The sequence below is a fragment of the Sturnira hondurensis genome, unplaced genomic scaffold, assembly GCF_014824575.4.
Source record: "Sturnira hondurensis isolate 20B ecotype Veracruz unplaced genomic scaffold, ASM1482457v3 Scaffold0025839, whole genome shotgun sequence".
Classification (NCBI taxonomy): domain Eukaryota; kingdom Metazoa; phylum Chordata; class Mammalia; order Chiroptera; family Phyllostomidae; genus Sturnira; species Sturnira hondurensis.
Window position 1 is genome coordinate 89,255 of NW_028098470.1, and position 13,095 is coordinate 102,349.

The following is a 13,095-nucleotide window of genomic DNA, read 5'->3' on the forward strand; positions in this document are numbered from 1 at the left end:
AAACTGAAGTGTGTGGAAGTTCAACAACCAAGGATTTAAAGAAGCCACATTTATTCAGATGGGTGAGGAGGGCGGAGATGTGGAAAGGCGGAGATGTGGAAAGGCGGAGAGGTAACAGGGAGGCATGGAGACACAGAGAAGTAGAGTGTTGCAGAGAAGTGCAGACATGGGAATGGGCAGTTCCACATCCCCATGTGGTAGATGAAAATTGGAGGGAAACCTTGGGAATGAGAGATTATTGTAGTCCAGCCGCAGACCAGACTTCATAGCCCAGTGTTCCAGTGTCAGGAAAATAAATCCCCATAACTTCAGGATGTAAAAAAAACATTCAGGGTTGGAGTGTAGGAAGAAACTGCAATATTCTCAAGAGACATCTCTTAAAAGGCCCTCAATGGACTTGGGACTCATGCAGATGCATCCACTCTGGCATTTAGCACTAGGCCTATAGCTGAAAGGACACCAGTGGCATATGGGGAGAAAGTGATGTGACTGGCATCTGGGCAGGTGATGGGAGACGGCTCCCTCCCAGGCAAAGCTCCAGAGACCAGGCAGTAGCATTGTGTCCTCTCCGAGGCCTCCCCCACACAGAGCAACAAAGGAGTGACACAGGTTGCCCTGTCCTGGTGACTATCTAAGGTTCCAACCTATACAACTTAACAAGTATGCTTTTCTAAAATAGGCCACTCTAGTAACACAGGAAGTCAAAGCAGCAATACCTAATACACAGAAACAAACAGAGGAGGCTGCCAAATTGAGGAGACAAATAAATATGGCCCAAATGAAAGAACAGAACAAAACTCCATAAAAAGAAGAAAACAAAATGAAGACAAGCAATCTATCAGATGCAGAGTCCAAAACACATCCTGATTATCAGGATACTCCAGGAACTCATTGGGCACTTCAACAGCATAAAAAAGACCCAGGCAGAAATGAAGGTTACATTAAGTGAAAAATAAAGAAAGATCTACAGGAAACCAACAGTGGAGAGGATGAAGCTGAGAATCAAGTCAATGATTTGGAACACAAGGAAAGAAAAAGCATTCAGTCAAACAGAAAGAAAAAAAAAAAAAACAAGGGTAGGCTTAGGAAGCCCTGGGACATCTTTCAACATACCAGCATCCAAATCATAAGGTTGCCAGAAAGAGAAGAGGAAGAGCAAGAAATTGAAAACATATTTGAAGAAATAATAAAAGAAAACTTCCCTAATTTGGTGCAGGAAACAGAAATACAAGTCCAGGAAGCACAGAGAGTCCCAAACAAGTTGGACGCAAAGAGGACCACACCAAGACACACCATAATTAAAATGCCAAAGGTTAAAGACGAAGAGAGAATCCTAAAAGCAGAACGAGAATAACAGAGTTACTTACAAAGGTGTTCCCATAAGACTGTCAGCTGATTTCTCAAAACAAACTTTGCAGGCTAGAAGGGACTAGCAAGAAATATTCAAAGAGATGAAAAGCAAGGACCTACAACCTAGATTATTCTATCTAGCAAAGCTATCATTTAGAATTGAAGGGCAGATAAAGTGCTTCCCATAAAAGGTAAAACTAAAGGAGTTCATCATCATCAATCCATTATTATATGAAATGTTAAAGGAAATTATGTAAGAAAAGTAAAAAGATCAAAACAATGAACATTAAAATAGCAATAAATTCACACCTGTCAATACTTGAATTGAAATAACAAGTTAAGCAAACAAGCAGAACGGGAATAGAATCATAGATATGAAGATCATTTGGAGGGTTATCAGCTGGGAGAGGGAAAGGGAGGAATGGAGGGGGAAGTGCAGAGATTAATAAACACAGATTTGTAGGAACAAAATAGGAGAATATTAAGAACAGTATAGGTAATGGAACAGTCAAAGAACTTACATGCATGACCCATGGACATGAACTAAGGGGGAGATTGCTGGAGGAAGTGGGATACTGTGTTGAGGGTGGGAGAGAGGGAAAATTGGTACAACTGTAACAGCATAATCCATAAAATATATAAAAAATTAAATAGGTGAAAAGGATTAAGAAGTACAACATAGCAGTAATAAAAATAGTCATGTGGATTTAAAGTATAGCATAGGGAATATAGCCAATACTCTGTAATCACTATGCATGGTGCCAGATGGGCACTAGATTTATTGGGGTGATCAGTTCATAAGTTATATAAGTGTTTAACCACTATGCTATAAACCTGAAACTCATGTAATAATGCCGTTCAAACATAATTGAAAAATAAATTTTAAATAATAAATTTAAAGATTGAAATATGAAACATCATTTCTCACCACAACAGTATGAATCTAGAAATCAAGTAGAAGAAGAAAGCTGAAAAAAAATCACATTTGTAAAGACTAAACAACTTGCTACTAAATAACAATTGAGTCAATTAAAAAATAAAAGTAGACCAAAATACATAGAGTACAAAAAATAAAAATATGACATTCTGCAATCTTTAAGATGCAGCAATTCGATTCCCAGTCAGGGCACATGCCTGGGTTGCAAACCGGTTCCTTGCAGGCTGACTACCAGCAGGGGATGCACAAAAGGCAACCATACATTGATGTTTCTCTCCCTCTCTCCTTCCCTCTAAAAATAAATAAAAATCTTAAAAAAAAAAAGATGCAGCAAAACTGGCACCAAGAGGGCAGTTTATAGCAATATTAGCCTACCTCAGGAATGGAGAAAAATCTCATAATGGCAATTTGATATTATACCTTAAGGGACTACGAAAAGACAAACAAACAAAACCAGAATTGTAGAAGGTTGGGAAAAATAAAATTCAGAGTGAAAATAAATAGTGACAAAAAGACAATAGGAAAAATTAATGAAACAAAGATCTGGGTCTTAGCAAAGATAAACAAAATCAACAAATATTTAGTCATGCTCACTAAGAAAAACAAATGAAGGCTCTAATAAATAAAATCAGAATGAAACAGGGGGAGTTACAACAGATACCAGAGAAGTACCAAATATTATACAAGTATACTATAAAAGGTTATATGCCACCTAATTGGACAACCTGGAACAAATGAACAAATTGCTAGATTTATACAGTTTTCCTGGGCTGAGTCATGAAGAAATAGAAAACATAAATAAACCAATCACTAGTAAGGAAATTGCAACAATAAAATTTCCCCAAAATCAAAATTCAAGGACCAGATGTCTGTACTGGTGAATTTTACCAAATATTCAAAGAATATTTAATACCTACCCTTGTGAAATTCTTTCAAAAAATCAAAGGGGAAATGATTCTTAACTCATTGAATGAAGCCAACATTATCCTAACACCAAAACCAAACAAGGACATCCTTCCAAAGGGAAATTACAGGCCAATATATCTGCTGAACATAGATGCAAAAATCCTCAACAGCATACTAGCAAGACAAAAAATAAGTACATTAAAAAGAATAATTCACCATAATCAAGTAGTATTCATTCTAGGGATGTAGAGATGGTTTGACATCTGCAAATCAATCAATATGATACACCACAAAGAAATGAAGAATAAATAATATATAATCATCTCAGTAGATGCTTAAAAAGCATTCAGCAAAATTAAACATCCATTTATAATAAAAGTTCTTAATAATACTGGCATAAAAGTACATAAACATAATAAAGGCCATACACAAAAATCCTATAATTAACATTATATTCAATGGTGAGAAACTGAAAGCCTTTCACCTGAGCTCAGGAACAAGATAAACAATGCTTATTCTCACCACTTTTATTCAACACAGTAGTGGAAGACCCAGCTAGAGCAATTAGGCATGCAAAAAAGAGATCCAATTGGAAGGAAAGAGGTAAAATGTCACTATTTGCGGTGGAATTGTAAGGTCAAAAGGAAGTTTCATTTTTAGTTTTCTGAGGAAATTCCATACTGTTTTCCACAGTGGCTGCACCAGTCTGCAATCCCACCAACAGTGCACCAGGGTTCCCTGGTCTCCACAACCTGGCCAGCACTTATTGTTTGTTGATTTGTTTATGATGGCCATTCTCACTGGTGTGAAGTGGTATCTCATTGTCATTTTAATTTGCATGCCTCTGATGGCTAAGTGAAATAGGCCAGATGGTGAAATACCATATGACCTCACCTATAAGTGGAACCCAATCAACAAAATAAACAAGTAAACAAAATATAACCAGAGACATTGAAATAAAGAACAAACTGACAGTGTTCAGAGGGGAGTTGGGAGGGGAATAATGGGGGAAAGGAGGGGAAGGGTTGTTCAGGGAACAAGTATAAAGGGCCCGTGGACAAAGCCAAAGGAGGGTAGGATTGAGGGTGGGAGGTGGGGGTGGGTGGGGCAGGAGAAAATGGAGACAACTATACTTGAACAACAAAAAATAAAGAAAAAAAGTCACTATTTGCAGATGAAATTACTTTACACATAAAAATCCCAAAAGTCTCCACAAAAATATTAGAAACAGTAACAAAATACAGTAAAATTGAAAGATTCAAAATCAATATATAAAATATGTTGCTTTTGTATATACTAACAACAAACTACAAAAAGAGACATAAGAAAACAAAACTATTTACACAATCAAAAATGAATAAAATACCTAGAAATAAACTTAATAAATTAGTGAAAGATTTGCACACTGACAAAAATAAGACATTATTAAAAGTAATTGAAGAAGACACAAATAAATTGAGAAATAGTTTTTGTTCATTGAATGGAAGAATTAACAATGTTAAAATATCCATGTTACTTAAAGCAATCTACAGATTTGATATAGTAGCCATCAAAATCTCAATGGCATTTTTTACAGAAAAGAAGAAAAATCTTAAAATTTGTATGAGACTACAAAAGACCCTGAATAACTAAAGCAATCCTGAAGGGGTGTGGGTGGGAGGTGGACAATGAGGCCACAAGTATCACAGTCCCATTTTTTAAACTACACTGTAGGAATAAAAAAGTATGATACTAGCATGAAAACAGACACACAGGCCAATGAAAAAATAAAGAGCATAGAAATAAATCAATGCATATATGGCTACTAATTTATGAAAAAGGAGCCAAGAATATACAATGGTGAAAGGAAATTCTCCTTAATAAATGGGGTTGGAAAAACTGAATAGCCATATGCAAAAAAAGGAAACTAGACCACTAATTTACACCAAACACCATAATTAACTCAAATAAATTAAAGACTTGAAATGGGAGGGAGGTGGGGAGCACAGGGGTGGGGGCTGGGATGGGAGTCGGGGACAAAAACTGTACTTGAACAATAATTATATAAAACTTAAAAAAAGAAAAAAATTAAAGACTTGAATGTAAGACCTTAAAAAATAAAATACATAGAAAAAAACAGATATTAAGCTTCTGGATATTGGTCTCAGTGGTGTTTTTGGTGAATTTGTCTCCAAAGATAAGGGAAACCAAAACAATGATAAACAAAGGAGACTGAGTCAAATTAAAAATTATCCGCACAGCAAAAGAAACCATAAAAAACCAAAATGACAACCAACCCAATGGGAGATGATATTCACAAATTATATTTCTGTTAAGGGGTTAATATCCAAAATATATAAAGAGCGTATACAACACAACAGTAATAACAAAAACAAAAGCAAAATCCTATTAAAAATGGGCTGAGGATTTGAATATACAATTTTTCAAAGAAGATGTACAGGCCTGTTAAAAGATGTTCAATTTCACTAATTATTAAGAAAATGTAAATCAAAACCACAATGAGATATCATGTCCCACCTATTAAAATGGCTATTTTCAAAATGATAAGCAATAACAAGTGTTGGAAAGGATGTGGAGAAAGAGAACCTTAGTATGCTGTTGGTAGGATTGTAAATTGGTATGGCCACTGTGGAAAATAGTATGGACGTTCCCAAAAGGTTAAGGTTAGGGTTAACACATGATTCAGCAATTCCTCTTTTGAGTATTTATCCAAAAATATTAAAACACTTATTTGAAAAGATATACATACTGCTATGCTCATTGCAGCATTACTTACAATAGCCAATATATGGAAACAAACAGTGTCCATCAACAGATCAATGGATAAAGAATATGTAGCATATACATACAATGTAATAACACTTGGCCATAAAAATGATAAAATATTACCATTCATGGCAACATGAATAGATCTTGAGAGTATTATGCTGAGATAAGTCAGATGGAAAAAGCCAAAAAGCATATGGTTTCTCTCATATGTGGAATATAAAACAAAAAAGTAACACAGGTACAAACATAATGAAACAAACTCATAGATATACACAATAGAATGATAGTTACCAGAGGGGAAGGAGGAAGGGGGTACAAAATAGGTAAAAGGGGTGAAATATATGGTAAAAAATAGAAATTACTCCTTTGGTGGTTAGAGTGCAATAGAGTATACAGATTTCAAATTATAATGTTGTACACATGAAATGTATATGTTATTAACTGGTTGCTTAATAAAAAATAAAAAATATAAAGTTAGATGCCTACCTTCCACCATATATTATAATTAATTCAAAATGGATCATAGGCACTGGCTGGTGTAGCTCAGTGGATTAAATGTAGGCCTGTGAACCAAAGGATTGTGGTTCAATTCCCAGTCAGGCCACATGCCTGGGTTGCAGGCCAGTTCCCAGCAGGGGATGCACGAGAAGCAATCATACATTGATATTTCTCCCAATCTCTCCTTCCTTTCCCCTCTAAAGATAAATAAATAAATAAATAAATAAATCTTTAAAAAATGGATCATAGACCAACATATAAAAACTAAAACTATAAAACTCTTACAAGAAAACAGGGGCACATCTTGATGACTTTGATTTGGTAATGAATTCACAGATATGACATAGAAAACACAAATAACAAGAGAAAAATAGATAAATTGGATTTCATCTAAATTATAAACTTTTATAGATGAAAGGACACTATCACAAAAGTGGTGAGAACCCACAGAATAGAAAACATTTGATATTTTCAAACAAGTGATGAGTCTGATATCAGAATATATGAACACTTAAAATTCAATAATAAAAAGATAATTTTTAAATGGGCAAAGATTTGAGGAGACACATTTCCAAAGAAGATAACTCAATATATAATAAGCACATGAAAACATATCCAACATCACTAGGCATTAAGGGAATGCAAATCCAAACCACAATAAGATATCATCTCACACGCATTAAGATGACTATTATCAAGGTTCCTCAAAAAATTAAAAATAGAACTATTATGTGATCCAGCAATTCTACTTCTGGGTATTGAAAAAGAAAAAACCACTAATTTGAAAAGATATACAAGGTCTCTCTGGAAAAAGTCCAGCCATTGTTAATATAAATAGAATGATTTGTGCAACATTGATATAACTTAGCAACCAAGGAGAGAGGACTGGAATGTGCATTCATGAACAATGACAACTTCACTGTACTTGTCAGTGGGGGTGGTAGATACTGTTCAGTGACCATGTGTACTGTGTGGCTGTCACATTAAAAATGACTGAGAGAGTAGAACAAGGAATCTGCATCAAATTTTGCATTAAGCTTAAACATTCCTCCATGGAAACGATTTCAATGATTCTGAAAGACAAAGCTTTGGGCAAGTTGTGATTTGCAGCTTCACCACAATAACACGCCTGCTTATGCATCTTGTCTCTTGCAGTTTTTTAATGAAATATTAAGTCACCCACTACAGCCCAGATCTGGCACCTCGAGACTTCTGACTTCTCCCAAAACTAAAATCACCCTTGAAAGGGAAGAGATTTTGGACCATTGATAAGATTAAGGAAAATACAACAGGGCAGCTGATGGTGATTTGGAGAACTGTGTGAGGTCCCACTGTGCCTACTCTGAAGGGGACTGAGGCATCATTGTCCTGTGTACAATGTTTCTTGTATCTTTATCCTCTTCAATAAATGTCTCTATATTTCATATTATGTGGCTGGACACTTTCTGGACAGACCTCATATGCATCCCCATATTTATTGCAGCATTATTTACAATAACTAGATATGGAAACAACTAAAGTATCCATGGACAAATGAATGGATATATGTATATATCCACTGAAAATGAAATCTTGCTATCCACAACAATATGGATAGATTTGAGTGCATTATGCTAAGTGAAATAAATCAGACAGAGAAAAATACCATATGATCTCCCTTATATGTGTCATCTAAAACAAAAACAAAACAAGCTTATCAATACAGATAATAGATTGGTTGCTAGAGGCTGAGGGGTGTGTATGGACAAAATAGTTGAAGTCAAAAAGTACAAACGTCCATTTATAAAATACGTAAGTCATGGGAATATAATGTACAACATGACAACTACAGTTAATAACAGTGTATTATTATTATTAACTAATAATTGAAAATTGCTAAGAGAGTAAATCTTAAAAGTTCTCATTACAGGAAACAAAATCTGTAACTATGTGTGGTGTGGTGACTGATGGTAAGTAGGCTAATTGTGGTGATCATTTCACAATACATACAAATATCAAATCATTATGTTGTATACCTGGAACTACACCACTACATGAAGTTAAAAAAAGGGCTATGAAGAAATAGCAAAAAAAAAAAATACAACCACCATAAAAACCTCAAAATACAATTGCTGGTGAGAGTGTGGAGACATTGTTGATAATGTAAAATGGTACAGCCACTATGGAAAATATTATGACATTTCCTTAAAATGTTAAATGTAAAATTTCCATATGATCCAGCAGTTCCACTTCTGGGTTATATCCAAAAAACTTGAATTGGGGATTTTAAAGAGATATTTGAACACCCATCCACATACCTGCATTATTCACAATAGCCAAAAGGTGTAAGCAAACCAAGTGTCTATCAACAGATGAATGAATGAACAAATGTAATGTATACAATGAAATATTATTCAGCTTCTGAAAGGAATGAAATTCTGGCACATGCTACAACATGAACAAACTTAAGGAAATTATGCTAAGTAAAATAATTTGGTCACAAAAGACTAATGTCGTATGACTTTATATATATATGCAGTGCTACAGTATTCAAACTCATAAAAACAAAAAGTACAATAGTAGTTGCCAGGGGCTGGGGGCAATGGAGAATGGTGAGTTGTTGTTTAATGAGTATAGCAAGTAAGTTTTACAACATGAAAAGAGTTTTGGAGATTGGTTGAAAAACAATGTGAATGTAGTTAACATTACTGAAGTTTCCACTTTAAAATGGTTAAGATGTTGATCTTTATCTCGATTAAAACAAAATAAAAAGACGGCACATTTTATGATATGTATATTTTATCACAATAAAAATAAATAAGGAGCCCTGGCTGGGTGGCTTAGTTGCTTGGAGCATCATACTGTGCATAGGAAGGTTGCAGTTTCCATTCCCAGTCGGGGCACCTACTTTAGGCTGTGGATTCAATCCCCCCCCCATCCGTGACAACGCATAGAGGAGGCAACCAATCTGATGTTTCTCCTTCTCTCTCTCTCTCTGTCTTTTTCTCAGTCTCTAAAATCAGTAAACAAATCTTTGGGTGAGGATTAAAAAACAAACAAACAAACAAACAAATAAAAAGAATGAAGCACTGATACATGGTATAACATCATGAATCTTGAAAAATATTGGGTTGTCCAAAAAGTTTTTTTTTTTCATAAGATGGCTCTTACAGGGCTTAGTTCTCTTTAACTTCATTTGAAACAATTTTGTTAGATTGTATTGTGACAGCTGTTGCATTAGAATACATTAAAAACAACCATCAATATAGAGAACAGGCTGACAGTGACCAGAGGGGAGAGGGGAGGAAATTTCAGGGGAAATAGGGGAGGGATTTAGAGGAACATATAGAAAGGATACATGGACAACAACTGAGAAGGGTGGAAAGGGGAGGGAGGGAACATGGGAGTGCGATGGGATGGAAGTAATAGACAGAAAACTGTACTTGAAAAATAATTAAATTTAAAAAATTGGAAAAAAAAGAGTGACAAAAAAATTGGTGAGTTTTTGTGTAGCCATTTTTAACATTGAAATGGAAGAAAATAAGCAATATTTTCAGCATATTGTGCTTTATTATTTCAAGAAAGGTAAAAAATACAACTGAAATGCAAAAAAAAATTATTTGTGCAGTGTATGGAGAAGGGGCTGTGACTGGTCAAATGTATCAAAAGTGGTTTGCAAAGTTTTGTGCTGGAGATTTCTTGCTGGATGATGATGCTGTACAGTCAGGTAGACAAGTTGAAGTTGATAGCACTCATATCGAGACATTAATTGAGTACCATCAATATTATACAATGTGGGAGATAGTCTACATATTCAAAATATCCAAAATCAATAAAGTTATTGGTGGAAATGAAAAATGTGTCTTTTATTTTACAGGAAAACCTAAACAGAGGTTTGGCCAATCCAATATTATGGTGAATGAAATAAGCCACTCACATAAGACCATATATTGTATGTTTCTACTTATATGAAACATCCAAATAGACAAATTCACAGACAGAAAACAGATTAGTGTTTTCAATGTTCTGTGGGGATGGAGGATTGGGAGTGACTACTAATCGGGATATACTTTCTTAATGAAAGTGATGAAAATATTCTAGTATTAGATAATGATGATAGCTGTACAATTTTGTAAATATACTTACAATACTGAATTGTATACAATAAAAGGCAAATAATGGTATGTAGATTCATTTGAAATTTAAAAAAACTGGAAAGAACCAAAGTGTTGACAAACATCCATTTATTGACAATTAGTTAAATAAAAATTATAATAATTGGGATTGTGTGCAACCTTTACATTTTAAAAAAGATTTTATTTATTTGTTTTTAGAGATGGGAAGGGGGGAGAAAGAAAGGGAGGGAAACATCAATATGTGATTGCCTGCCCCAAGCCCCCTGGCCTAGCCTGCAACCCAGGCATATATGCCCTGTCTGGGAATTGAACAAGTGACCCTTTGGTTTGCAGGCTGGCACTCAATCCACTGAGTCATAGCGGGCAGGGCTAAATTTTAAAACGAGAAGAAAGAATGTTTTATCTGGAAAATACGCCAGCCTGCATTGTTAAGTTAGAAACTAAGTAAAATGAAAAACTAAGTAAAAAAATTGTAATACTTCATAGAATTCTTAAAAATTAATAGTTAAATAATACATTAAGACCTAAAATAAAACAAAAAATACGTGTACTCTCACTCCAAATCATTGTTATTTCTCATTTAATAAGAATGTTACAGAAATTCCCTAATTTTGTCCTTAGATATATACTTAAAAACCAATTAACAGAGAAATTCTTTATATTTCTACATAGAAGAGGAAAGTTCTTGGCCTCAGAATGAAAGCTCATTTGTAAAAGAAATCACAATGAATCGACCAACATCTCAATTAAAAACAAAAACAAAACAAAAACCTTAAATGAAAACTATCACCAAGAGGTGGGTTCAATTTCATTCTTTATTTTTGTTCTCTCTTTGGGCACTTTAAATTATGAAAGAAATTCAGATCTACAGCACTTTTCAAATCTACTTCAACCTAAGAGTGCCCTCTTCTGGTTCTATGATTCACATTCAGCTCATTCATCAATGTTGAGAAAAGGAAAAAGCTTAACTTGAGAAAGATGATCAGGAAAAATTATTATGAAACCTAGAAGTAAAAAGCCTTAGTTTTCCATTTTGGTATGACAAAAAATAAGCAAATGAAATCCAGTTGTGAGTATAATGGTAGTTTCCAAGGGCTGGAAAGGGGAAAATGGAAAGGTATGTTTAATATGTATGAAAATTTCTGGAGATTGTTTGCAGAACATTGACAATATACTTAACACTATCAAATTGCACACTAAAACATTTAAGGTGGTAAATTTTGTTATATGTATTTTACCACAACTAAAAATAAAAATAGATAAATTCAGGTTGATGGCAGCAGCTCTAAGTTGAGACTGTTTTACCTCAAGTCAAATGTTTATGATAAATAATAGTCACCTGGATTTGATATAATATTTAATTCCTGTCATGTCACTAAAATGGGCATATAGGGGCCCTGGCTGGCGTAGCTCAGTGGATTGAGCGTGGGCCTGTGAACCAGATGATCGCGGTTCGATTCCCAGTCAGGGCACATGCCTGGGTTGCAGGCTGGTTCCTTGCAGGCTAACTACCAGCAGGGGATGCACAGAAGGCAACCATACATTGATGTTTCTCTCCCTCTCTCCTTCCCCTCTAAAGATAAATAAATAAATAAAATCTAAAAAAAAAATGGGCATATATTTCTCTTAATTTACTTAAACTATAGTTAAAAACAACTTCATTTCAACTTTTAAAGTTTTTAGTCTCTCAGATTTAGAGACCCACATAAAAAAAAGACTGTAAAAATTCCTCTTCATTTACTTTGGGAAATATTTAAATATTTTGCAATATAAAAAAATAAAGACTCCAAGGTTTGACTTCTGTTGGGTTGAAAGCATGACATTCACTGAGATGAAAAACACTAGAAAAGGAACAAGTGTTTTAACACTTGTTTTAACAAGTTGTTGCAGCATTTGTAACAAGTTGTTGTACTGGGTTGTACACTGCTAAACATCCTACATTGCACGGACAGTTCCCCCTCCCTCCCAAGAATAATCTGGCCTCAAATGTCAATAGCGTCAATAATGAGAAATCCTGGTTTAAAATTATTTCCTCTGACTTTGGTCACTTTTTCTAGCCTTTGTAGCATACTTCTTTTCTTTCTCTATTACTCACTATTCTGTCTTTAGCCTACTTCTCTTTTTTTTTATATTTTCTCTTGGGGATGTAATCCTTTCCCATGACTTCAACTACCACATCTATGTTACTGTTTCCATCTATATGTCTGGTCCCAACCACTCTTCTCACCCTAGAATCTTGTCTCTCCTGATTTCCTCATCACACATTTCTATTAACCTACTGCTACATTTCCTGTCTTTATTAGTGGCATCTGATAGGAAACCACAGGGTCATTTATATTCCAAACATTTTATGAGTATTTAGTTTGCATAAAGGGTTGTGTTGTTACTTGGTGGAAAGTAATGATGGTGGAGATGAGAGGCGATCATGGTTAATAAGCATTTTAATTGTGTTATCTATGATTATGGTGATATTTTTGCAAAGAAAAAATTATCACCTAGAAGCTAAAGCTCACAGTGTTT